The following is a 13,404-nucleotide window of genomic DNA, read 5'->3' on the forward strand; positions in this document are numbered from 1 at the left end:
GTGGAATGATCATTCAAATCGGATCCTTCATTCTCTCACAAACTTAATGCCATTTTCTGCATTCTTTGCTCCGTATCTCCGAAACGGCTGGACCAGGTTTTGCCAAAAAACTAATCAGCACGTCTTCTTATCAATAGGAGTCGAACGCTTTTTAAATAATTCAAATCGTTGAGCGGTGCTCCCGAAAACATCGACTAAAAATTGTATCCACACATACATACACACACATCAATTTTTTCTAAGGTATGCGAAAATGTTCAGAAACATCTGAAATGTAAAGATATGCAAAAATTTTCATTTTCGATAGTTGTACGATTACTGTAACTCACCCTACAGAAAGTTAAAAATATCTTTCTTTTAATTATAAGGGAAAAATAAGTGATGTATATAGTAGATAAAATTAGTAAAACAAAACTCTATCCCAAATTGCAATTACAAGAAAAAACAGAACAAAATCTTCATTTTTCTGTCGGTCATTTAAGATCATTTTATTTTGCATCCGAAAAGTCACATCGATTCAATTTATTTTTATTGAAATGATCTTTCAACGTATCATGGGACAAGTTATTGTAGTCGCAATAATATCTAAAATATTTTTGTGGATATCTTTACGTTTGAAGACTTCATCATTTAAAAAACTACAAATACAACTTACAAGAATATGCGTTGTATGTGTGGATGTTTAAAAACAATCCAAAATTGGTTAACCATTTCTCTGAAAGCGTATTTTCATATGTGCATATTTAGATGACCGATTTGTCAAGCTATGTGAAAAATGGCTTAACCGATTTGGATGATTCAAAAAACATTCGATATATATTTGGACAGTTTAGGAAAAAATCCATTCGTATATTTAATGCACAAAGTTCAAAGCTTTTTGGAAAATGAAGGGTTCAGCTATTTTAGAGTTATAGAGGTGTCTACCGAAACTCTTTGAAGGCAAACAATGATTATTCGGCCATAAGACATTACATTATTAGAAATTAATAACGCGTTTACATTTATGAAATTTAATGTTCCGTACCAATGCAAGAGTTTTTCCAAAATATTTATGGAATTTACATTGCTTAACTTTACCATTTATCATATCAGAATGACTTTGAACAAATTATTACTTACTGATAAAAAATTATTACTTGAACTTTGTTTAAATTTTCTAATAATTTTAACCAATTTATAATAAATTTTTTGTTCGAATGGTATTGGCTTATAGTGTATAAATAACCTAAATTAAATGGTCGTAAACAGAGACGACTGTGAAGAAAAGTCGTTGGGCACGAAATCCTAAAAGTAACAATTAAATATTGGAACACAATTTTCGTTTATTAAACCGAGTTCCATAACTAACTAGATCAAACTCCTAAATCAGCAATCTCATCATATGTGCCAACGATCATTTCAATGCTCTTGCAGAAAAAAGCCCTCAGAAATAATTAATTTTTACCTAATGTAATAAAAAAGACTGGCCTTTGGATAGATAACTACAAGAATGACTCGTTCAACAAAACGCGCTTGCTATCTCTCATGAAAAGCACGATGTACCGATGGGATTATGAAAGGCAGAAAGTCAAAAAATAAATAATTAACTATTTGTTATTGTTATTAAAATGAATTTCGTAGTCCATAAGCCACATCGAAGCGCATTCTTCTCTATCATATGCTACGCAACGTGTGCAAACGCTTATTCATTCTGTTAATGAATATAAGAAAGTGTTACTCTTCTATTTACTCAAAACGTTACTAAAATTGACAGCATCCTTTGCATGTATTATTATATGATTTGTAAAATATTCAACATTCAAGTATTCCATAAGTATTTTCGTTCAAAATATTTCAATGTCGACCGCGCTTTTGTACGAATTAGCAAAAAATCAAAAGTGTTCTTTTTTGTACCTTTTATATTGTAAAAATTGTCGTAACTGCCCACACGTGCCGACTATGAATGTGTCTAATGATATGACGAGTAAGTTATTACGCCTATTTGCATTTTTGTATAGAGGGAATTTTAATAAATTTTTAGGTAATTTTATTTCATTGCATTTCATGGAATTTGAAAATTGGAAGAATTTGCACTATCTTTCATTGCATCGATAATAAAAAAAAGATTATGATATTAAATCGGTATGCATATTCAAATTTAGTCGGAGAAAAAGTCGGTAAATAATCGTATTGTAGATTGTAAATTCTATGTAAATAATCAAATTATTTAATATACAAGGCAAGGCATTGAGTATTAAATTTGTTTATGATGTTTTACGTCTGGGTTACATTTACTATCATATTAGTAAATGCTAAATGTGGGAAATACAAGTTGGAGATTTTTTCAGTGTTGATTAACTTCGAGCATTTTCAGAGTTCGAAAAACGTAAAAACTAATTAGATTGCATTATAGTAATTTTATGTTAAATTGCATTTCTATAGGTTGCTGGTCATGTTAAATATGATCTTGATTCATAAAATTCACATACCGAAAATAACACAAATTAGTTCCAAACTAGTGATGTATGGCATCGTGCCTTAAGGCAAATTGCTGGATTAAAATTAAAATCTGAATTATTTTCGATATACAGAGAAGCAATTGTTTTGCCAACACAAGCAGAAAGTTTTTGGTCATGTTAAATATGATCTTGATTCATAAAATTCACATACCGAAAATAACACAAATTAGTTCCAAACTAGTGATGTATGGCATCGTGCCTTAAGGCAAATTGCTGGATTAAAATTAAAATCCGAATTATTTTCGATATACAAAGAAGCAATTGTTTTGCCAACACAAGCAATCATTCAAATCGGATACTCCGTTCTTTCGATCGATTTTTATTTTCTGCACTCTTAGCTCTGTATCTCTGTAACGGCTGGACCTGCCTCTGCCAAAAACTAATCAGCACATCTCCCTATTAATAGGAATCGAATGTACTTTGAACCATTCAAATCGGTTGATTCATGCGCTCGGAAACGTGAACGAAAAAATGCGGACACACAAAACACACACACACATCAATTTTTTCTAAGGTATGCCGAAATGTTCAGAAACCTTCAGAAGATGAAACAAAATGTGTGTATCTAATGTAATCTATGTTAAATATTTCTCATAAAATTTTATGTTAAAATTCACGAAATAGAGTTCAATATTTATCAAGCAATAATTTATGAAAACAAATTACCAAAGCTTACCTAATTCATTTGTGAATATGGAAATTGCTAATTGTCGTTTACTACCTATACAGTTTGCTTTTTACAACTTGTATTCAAAAAAACATGTTTGATTAGTGATATCATAATACTGAGTTATAACAATGTGGGCTCTGTGTACATATTATTCGAATAAATAATAACAAAATTGATTCTTTAAGGCCAAATGAGGCAATCATTCCCTGAGAATATAAGTAAATATCTCAATAAATTCATTGAATTATTAATACTTGAAGATTTTTTTTAATATCTATAATTTTGACCGTTGATGACAAACCGTATCATCTGATATAAGTTTTTCTTATTAAAAAAAATGCAGCATAATATTACATATACGAACAGAATTTTAAAGTTCTATAAGCTTTCGTGACACTTTTAACTTACCACTTATAACTATTTAGGAGGCAACCCAACGTTCGGCATTTCTCTATGTGATATATTACTGCTTGATATCAGGCCACCCGAAGCGGATATGAAATCTGCAACCTTCTGATTGGAAGATAAAAACTCTAACCACTATACCATGGGCAAGCCCTACATATAAATGACATGCATATTACAAAATTTAATATAAAAATGCAAATTCACATACGTATGGAAACGCGATCAATGATTTTAAAAATTCTTTGCATAGTAGTTTAGTAATTAAAATAATAAAAAAAACAATTTAAAATGACAAATAGGAGATTAAGAAAAACGTCAAACGATTATCATTTTTTCGTCACAGCAATTGAACTATATATATTTAACAGCAATTAGAAATTAACAAGCCCTATTAGCTATTGTACCGATTTTTTTAATGAATTTTTTCTAGGCGGCAACCCAAACGTTTGTCCTATCTCTATGCAATTATTAGTAATTTTTTTTTTTCTATTAGTGCAACAATACCGGTAAGGGATATTTTCACTTGGAAACATATTGCTATCTATTTCTAAGTAAAAAGCGATGTAACTACGGCTTGACATCAGACTGTCTGAGGCGGGTATCAAATCTGGAACTTCTTTCTACCGAGAAGCCAAACTTTATATAACATATAGAGATATTTATAGTAAGAGATGCGTTCGTTCAAAAGGCAGACATGTATCGTCCTGATAATTACTTTATATTAAAATTTTTAGTCTTATATATCATTATTTTTTCGTCTTTTCCCTAAAATTGATAAACGTAATAAATTTTCAATAAATTTGCCAATTAATCAAACACATTATATAATATAAGATATATATCTTATGGTGTTAAAATTGGAGCATAAATAAAAGTTCAAGGCGCCCAATTCAAATGGTGCGACCTATCAAATTTGAATTTTAGAAGAAATTTACATCTCAAGCAGAAATAAAGCAGAAGCAAACGTATTGTTAACTTCCCGTAGGGTAAGTTATTGTAATGGGCCGAAAATCGGAATTGAAATTTTTTACATTTCTCGACGTTTTGAAGGTTTCTGAACATTTTAGCATACCTCAGAAAAAATGGATGTGTGTGTGTGTGTGTGTATGTGTGTGTGTGTGTATGTATGTGTGGATACAAATTTCCAGTCACGTTTTAGGGCGCACGGATCAACCGATTTGAATGGTTCAAAAAACATTCGATTCCTATTGAGAAAAGGGAAAAGAGCTGATTAGTTTTTGGCAAAAGCAGGTCCAGCCGTTTCGGAGATACGGAGCAAAGAGTGCGGAAAATAGAAATCGAATTTTTGAGAGAACGGAGTATCCGATTTGAATGATCTAAAAAACATTCAATTAGTAATGATTGGGAGAAGTGTTTATTAGTTTTTGGCAAAGGCAGGCCCAGCCATTTCGAAGATACGGAGCTAAATATGTAAGAAATGGCAGTTTTTGAGAGAACTAAGCGTCCGATTTGAATGATTCAAAAAACTTTCTGCTTGTCTTAACAAAATAATTGATTTTGGAAAAAAAAATTTTGTTCCATTTTTTTTTTTTTTTTTAGTTTTTTGTTGAAACAAATAATTTCAACTTTGCAATTCAGTTTATATAATTCTTATAAATATTAGACAATGTTACAATATTTATAATAATCTATTTGAAAACATTCAGAATTCCTCAAACATTTCGTTACGGTACGGGAAGTTCCAGCAATTTGCCTTAAGGCACGATGCCACCCACCCCACTAGTTTATTTAAAAACTATATGCTCTATAAAATATATTATTACTCTGTAATATTCCGAAGTATTAAAAACAAACATCAATAAATGATAGATAATAATTCAATTATCGTCAAGGATCATACAAACATGTTATATTGTTGACGCAAATAGAAATTATTCCGATTTAGACGATATTATAAATAAAACCTTGTACCATATCAAAGCGATATATAAATATTAATGATGCACCTTCTGTGTAATTGAACCATATGCATATGCATATGCATAGTATGATAAGCTCAAATTTCTAATTATTTTATATACTAGAATAAGTTTATAAAAAATGATATTTTTGAATGAATAAAGTTTTATATTTGGTCAATATCCAAGTGGTTATATTGCTATAGGCTTAAAGAACCAAATTTTGATTTCTAAATAGGTTAAATTCAAAAGCTTAATTTCTGACAAATAATTTAATCAATCAGAAAATGAAAAAATCTTAGTCTTGTTACATAACATTATTTTCAATTCTTAAGTTTCTATTTCAAATTTCCAATTCTATCAAAATTTAATTAAGATATAATTTTGTGCATTAATAAAAGGGCCACTGGGTTTTTCTTTTAAAATGCTATTTGTCAAACTAATTACTCAATGTCTTTCTATTTAGACAGATTGTAATTTATAAGAAAATAAAAAAAATCCAATTCAATGTTTCGAATGATATTATGACAAATTCCAGATATTTGAAAATTCATCGTGAAAACAACTAATATCCTCGTATGATGAGTTAATTGTTTCAAATCAAATTTATACTGTAGGGTAAGTTATAGTGAAAATCGAAAATTAAATTTTTTGCATATCTTAGCGTTTCAGAGGTTTCTGAACATTTTGTCATACCTTAGGAAGAATGGATGTGTGTGTGTGCGTATGTATGGATACGTTTTTTAGTCGACGTTTACGGGAGCACCGGTTAACCGATTTGAATTATTCAAAAAAAACATTCGATTCCTATTGATAAGATAAGACAACGTGCTGATTAGTTTTTCGCAAACAAAAATGGTAATTCAGTTTTTAAGAGGAGCGTCCGATTTGAATAATTCAAAAAACATTTAATTGGTAATGATGGGGAGAAGTGGTGATTAGCTTTTGGCAAAAACAGGTCCAGCCGTTTCGGAGATACTGAGCTAAATGTGCGAAAAATTGCAGAATTATTTACTTGAGCCAAATAATTCAAACTTTGCAATTCAGTTTATATAACTCTTAGAAATATGAGATAAGTTCCTTCATTCTAACTCCGTTTGACTAATTTTTGTTTATCCACTTTTCATGTCAACTTATATAAACGTCATCGTCAAATTTATAAGTTTTTATAATTTGTCTATAAAATACGAATAATTAAAGTTACAGTATTTATAATAATCTATGTATTTGAAAACATTTGAGATTCCTCGAATATTTCGTTACGACGCGGGAAGATCCAGCAATTTGCCTCAAGACATGATGCCATGCAGCACTAAATTCTGGTTACACTGCAATGAATGACGATATATCATTTCCGAATGAAAAAACAAAATCAATAGAATCCTTTTGCTTAGGAAGCCCTGAAAGTATCTAGCAGAATTATTGCAAAATTTTCTATCGTGTTTTTATGCAATGCCTTATTACGAATAATCGAAGTAATCTACATAAAGGTCAATAATCTATTTTGAGATTACATAAATTACACTTAATTGCAAATATTTGTATGTAAAATTTACGAAGAACTATGTTTCGAAAATTATTATCAAACTATATTAAATAAGTGATATAATGGCATGAAGCATTACGAAAAAGAATTTCGCTTGGCTTTCTATTGTGATCATTATCTTTTGCAAAATTCAATCGTTTCTTAATTACACACGATTACTGCTTATTTTATTGGACGACCAATTTTTTTCACGGTTTATTTACCACGATAAAATGAAGTTTATTTATTTATTTGTCTAAACAACAAAAATGTATTGACTTTAAATTCATCAACTATAAATTCATAAACATTATTTAAGAGCGCTCACGTTTTGCATTCCTCAGCAATGCTTATTTGCAAATGTTATTTTTCCATTTTAAGGACATTTTTTCCGGAATGTTGTTCATTTAATTATCTGAGATATAGATAAAACTGAAACAACGCAATAATATTTCCTATCTTAATTATAAAGTGGATATTAATGAGGCTGTTTATATATCATATACATGCGAACTTGCAAATTATAGCGATAATAAAACATTATGAAAAACTTAATATGTGATGAATATCAGTACAAAAAGGGCTATGTAAATAGGTATATAATAAACAAGAGTAGTAAGATAAATTTAATTTGAATAATATTCAAGTACTGATTAGATTACTTTGTAAATATTGAATTGAAGGTTGCAGTCCTTACTGAAGAATTATAATGAAAATAATATTTCTACGATCTTTACTTAATACAATCGTTATTCTTCGTCGGGTTAATGAAAAAGATATAAGGTCGGGTAATAAATAGACAGGTACAACTCTCCTACCGAAATAGTGACTTAGTATTAGGAGGACCAAAATTTATAGTTCGGTGATAAGTTTATAGATTAGCAAATTTTAATAATTGCATTTATTATAGATCATCTCATAATCTGAACAAAATTCTATTTCTGTTCTTTTGTTTTCTGTCTCAGCTATATATTTTAATCAGCCAATTCGAAATATATTTTAATTAATTATAATTGTAATACTTAACTTAATTGTCCCTTAATTTAATAAGTAATCTAATAAACCTTCTATCTTCTATATTCAAAATATATAATCCAGTAAGATACCAAAAAAATAAAAAAATGAATTCAGTTCAAATCATTTTGATAAGAAAGAGCTTCCTTTTACAAAAAACTCTTATTCTTGGCTAATTCATCATCTTGGCCTAAGTAGTAAAATTGATGATTTTGATCTATGAAAATCAGACATTCGTGATTTTATAAATGAACTAAAATAGAAACTAGTGGTGTATGGCCTCGTGCCTTAAGGCAAATTGCTGGAACTAACCGTACTGTAACGAAATGTTCGAGAAATATTAAATGTTTTTAAATAGATTATCATAAATACTGTAACATTGTCTAATATTTATAAAAATTATATGAACTGAATTGCAAAAATTCAGTTAAAATTATTTATTTAAAGTATATAAGTGAGCTTTAGAACTTTAGCAAGAATTAAAATTAAAATCTGAATTATTTTCGATATACAAAAAAAATTTTTTATTAAAAAAAAACTTTTTTTCAAAAAACCATTGTTTTGTGAACACAAGCAAAAAGTTTTTTGAATAATTCAAATCGGATGCTTAGTTCTCTCAAAAACATGTATCTGTAATGGCTGAACCTGCCTTTGCCAAAAACTAATCACCACTTCTCCCAATCATTACAAATTGAATGTTTTTTGGATCATTCAAATCGGATACTCCGTTCTCTCAAAAACTCGATTTCTATTTTTTGCACTCTTGGCTCCTTATCTCCGTAACGGCTGGGCCTGCCTTTGCCAAAAACTAAGCAGCACACCTCCCTATCAATAGGAATCGGATGTTTTTTGAACTATTCAAATCGGTTGATACGTGCACCCGGAAACGTGGGCGAAAAATTGCGGTATGCCTCATGTTTCAGTAACCTCTGTTCAGAAGATTTGCAAAAAATTTCATTTTCGATTTTTGGCTCATTACTATAACTTACCCCTACGGGAAGTAAAAATTGAACTCTGTTCAAATCATTTTGATCAGGAAGAGAACTTCCTCGTACAATAAACATTTTAGAACGCAGTTTAAACGTACAATTCTTCATTCAGACTAATCAAATACGTAAATAACAAAAACTGACGATTATGATCTCTAAAATGAGTCATTGGTGATTTTATTAGTAAACTATTTCAAATATCACCGTTATCAGGCAGAACTTATTACTACCTTGCAGTAAATTTGCAACAGAATTAGTTGGGCTTTAATCACCGCTGCTAAAAAATTTTACTCCGGAGTTTTAATGAAGTAACACTCATACATTATAAAAGTTTTTATGAAGAGTCGCGAATTAAATATGCTAGCTCGTAAATTGCCACCTCAGAAGTAGCGAATAGAAAGATAAAAAACATAAATAAACTATGTAATCGCCACGGACATCATAGTTATAAAATTATAAAAAGAGAAAATAAATAAATCTATGCGAAGTCGTCACATGATAAGATGATCGTCGGATGACACTTTCGATGAATTTTATTGAAGACGTAAAAAAGCAAGGTGCGTGCATATAATTTCTCCATCCGTGACCTAGGACGCTGCGTTGGGCAGTTCGCGTTCCGCAGAAATTGAAAGTGAATTCTAGCGGGCCAACGATTTATCAAAGTTCCCAAAAATCTATGACATGCCCAGATGTTGTATATCAGCTTTCTAATTCACACCAAACTCTTCCGGCGGAACGCATTAACTGTCAGAGGTCCGGAATTGCTTGCCAAAAATCCATTTTAAAGATATAGTAAACGGGTTGAAGATGTTTAACTCATCCTACTGACATCACATCATCAATGATACATAATTAGTTGTGCATTCCAGTAAAATTCCGGAAAAAAAATTAAGGCGCTTGATAACTGCTAGGATTACTAGGGTTTGGGTATAAGGTTATTGTTTAAAGCTTCAAACTCAAATTAAAACTAGTATTGTATGGCATCGTGCCTCGAGGCAAATTGCTGGACCTTCCCGTACCAAAAACTAATTTTTTTTAAAAGATTAACATTTTTGAAAAAAAATTACTCTGAAAAAATTAGATTTTTGACAAAAATTTACTTTTTTTTGAAAAAAAAAATTTTTTGAAGAAAAATTTATTTTCAAATATTTTGGAAATTCAGAACATTTTTTCAAAGCAACCGTACTGCTTTAACTTCATAGAGACGGATAAACATTGGTACGGAACCCATAGGAATGTAAACAAAATTTACACTTAGTGTTAAAATCTCTACAAAATATCTGATAATTTGATGTGCATATGTCTAATGATCATTTTTGACCGCCAAATGGCTTTTTTTTACTTTTTTTACTAGATCTCCGAAACCGCTAGACCTGCCTTCATGAAAATCATGATCAGTTCTTCATCTTGTTAATACAAGTGAAATGTTTTTTGAATTATTCAAATCGGACGCTCCGTTCTCTTAAAAATTGAGTTACCGTTTTTAGCACTTTTTGCCCCATATCTTCGGAACGGCTAAACCTGCCTTCGCCAAAAACTAATCAACACGTCTCTTTATCAATACGAATCGAATGTTTTTTGTATTATTCAAATCGCTTCATTTGTGTTCCCGAAATCGTCGACGAAAATTTGTATCAGAACACACACACACACAAAAATGGATGTACATTTTAAGGCATTCTAAGTTATGTCAAAATGTTCAGAAGGTTTTGAGACGTAAAGATATATAAAAATTTTCATTTTCGATTTTTTTGCGATTACTATAACTTGCCCTACGGGAAGTTAATAAAACATTTGAAATTAATTATTTTCCAAAAAACAATCTTTTTGTCAACACAAGCAGAAAGTTTTTTAAATCATTCAAATCGGATGCTTAGTTCTCTCAAAAACTGCCACTTTTTTGCACATTTAGCTCGGTATCTCCTAAACGGCTAGACCTGCCTTTGCCAAAATCTAATCACCACTTCTCGCCGTCATTACGAATTGAATGTTTTTTAGATTATTTAAATTCCAAAGTTCTCTCAAAAACTGGATTTATATTTTCTGCACTCTTTGCTCCGTATCTCCAAAACGGCTGGACCGACTTTTGCTAGATTCTCCTATCCGAGAAGCAATTGCATGTACTGTAGATTTAATTACCAATAAGAAATATTTCATCATTTTTTGTTTAGATCTCACAACGTATATAAAAATGAGTCACGTAAGAATTACCATAATACCGCTATTTTTATTTTATTAGAAATCATTTTAGCAAAGACCACATTTTTCTGTATAATATGAAAACCAAGTGTGTGTAAATTTGTCCTTGACTAATGTGCGCAAGAAAGTGATTAATAGCTAAAACAACAACCCAATATACGCAATATATTGTCCAAACCGCTTAAAAAATACTGGTCTTGTCATGAAAAAATAACTCAAGCGAATCTATAAACACACACACCGTTAATAGAGATTTAATTTTAATTATCATAAACCAGAATATATCGAAACAAAAAGTAAATTAATAAATACTAAACTAATAAACAGTTGTAATGAATAATTACTTATCAATTATAATTGATGGAGAATTCCCAGAAATTTCTAGTACGTTACATATTACCTTTGAATTATGCAGTAATTTTTTTTATAACGTTGCGATATGATCTAGTTTAAATACTTTCTAGATTCAAAACAAATCGCAGGTTATGCAGCCAATACAATTTTTAGTAATATATGGAATATATTGTGTGTTTCTAAATGATTTATGAATTTTGTCTTGCCATTTCTACTAAAAACTCCGATAAAAAAATAATATATAAGTGGTATACTAATCGTTATAAGACTACCGTTTATTACCACAAAATAATTCAAAATCTAATATCGCTTCCTGAAGAGTCAGGAAACTTTTGGAACTTTTTGAGATACTCAATGTTTGGATTCGAATTACAATATATGAAATGTATAGACGGCAGGTTAATCCATTATGAACATACGATTAAGATTTATAAAATTCTCGTAACTTACAATTAGTATAAATGATGAGTCATTTCGTTTAAACATCAATAGATAATTAATCATGTTTCACACAATGAAACACAGATGAATGACTGAAAGCACAAATCAAATTTCTATTTCGATCGCATAATGAGTTTAAAGCTCACAGGTGCCAATTATGTTGTATTAATTTATAATTTGTTATGTCATATAAACCTATGAGTCTATCTTATCTTATGAATATTAATTTACTATCCCTTCAAGTAAATAAAATTTTTATGATGTACTATAATTTTTATAATTTAAATCGATATCCCCGTTTTTAACAAAAAATTTGAAGTGCAGAGAGGTATATCCTTTTAAATTTATTTAATTTTAAATGAACAAAATATTTATCATGAATCCAGAGAGTATCCTTTATATAATGATTTTATTTTACTCGATAATATTTTATTTAGCATTCTCTACAAAATATCGCTTAAATTTCTGTATTTTTATTCATTAATACTAAATTATCAATTTTAAATATTTAATACATTTTAAACCTTTATTGTTTATTGGTCTAGTTATCCAAATATTTTTGCACAGTTTACATGGCCCATTATACGTTATATTTCGTTATCATTCGTTATATAAAATTTATATTTTAAGTCAAAAAAATTTCAATACAGAAAAATGAAATCATCCTAGTCTTAGATCTTTATATTTTGGAAAAGGCAGACGTCCGCTAAGTAAAATTAAAAGAAATTAAAAGGTTGACCATACCTGACTTATTATATATCTACATATGTATATTATATATATATATATATATATATAAATATATATATATATATATATATATATATATATATATATATATATATATACATATGTAGTTACACATAATTGTAACGTCATTAATAACAATATTTGATTAACCGTTGCTTATGCAAGTAGTGAAATCTTTGATAATGTAAATATGTTTTCAGGCATACTGTAAATATGTATTTTGTATCTACAATCAGCATACAAATGTTTTTGTCAAATAAATGTTTTTATAATAATCGTGACACCAAAAATAATTGTCCTCATAATTGAATTAAAAAACGTAAGGGTAGAGATAATTGAATTAAAAAACGTAAAACGTAGAGAGCTCTAAAAGCGAGTAATGCTCCTGAACGAAAAAAATCTCTGAATAATAACATTGTATCGATTTTCTCTCAATTCCGTTCACCTCGATTAGTCGAATTTGTATCAAAGGTTTGGAAATCTGGAAAATCTTTCGTTGACAAAAAAAACTTCTACTTTATGAGTTTTTTATAGCCTTACAAGTTCTGTTTCATGAACAAAAATTGTGATTTTGAGAAAAAATTCGGGAAAAAAATGTAGGGGTGGATCACGGGTTAAATTCGCGTCAAGAACAACC

The 13,404-nt window shown here is 29.5% G+C and overlaps 2 protein-coding genes across 7 annotated transcripts in view; one reads left to right on the plus strand and one right to left on the minus strand.

Annotated features, from left to right (window-relative positions):
* LOC113376919 (E3 ubiquitin-protein ligase ZNF598-like) overlaps positions 1–13,404 on the minus strand; it is a 58,216-nt gene that overhangs the window by 24,578 nt on the left and 20,234 nt on the right. For 2 of the 6 annotated variants that reach the window (XM_026617023.1, XM_026617021.1), the window contains exon 2: positions 3,577–3,726. The exons of the other annotated variants lie outside the window; for them this stretch is intronic. The gene's annotated coding sequence lies outside the window, so the exon portion shown is untranslated. The remainder of the gene's footprint in view (positions 1–3,576; positions 3,727–13,404) is intronic. 6 annotated transcript variants of the gene reach the window in all.
* LOC113374826 (alkyldihydroxyacetonephosphate synthase) overlaps positions 1–13,404 on the plus strand; it is a gene marked incomplete at its 5' end in the record, with an annotated part of 31,944 nt that overhangs the window by 10,294 nt on the left and 8,246 nt on the right. The window lies entirely within an intron of this gene.

Source organism: Ctenocephalides felis, unplaced genomic scaffold, assembly GCF_003426905.1.
Source record: "Ctenocephalides felis isolate EL2017-DRISC unplaced genomic scaffold, ASM342690v1 CF-g0.4_SCAFFOLD_01886, whole genome shotgun sequence".
NCBI lineage: Eukaryota > Metazoa > Arthropoda > Insecta > Siphonaptera > Pulicidae > Ctenocephalides > Ctenocephalides felis.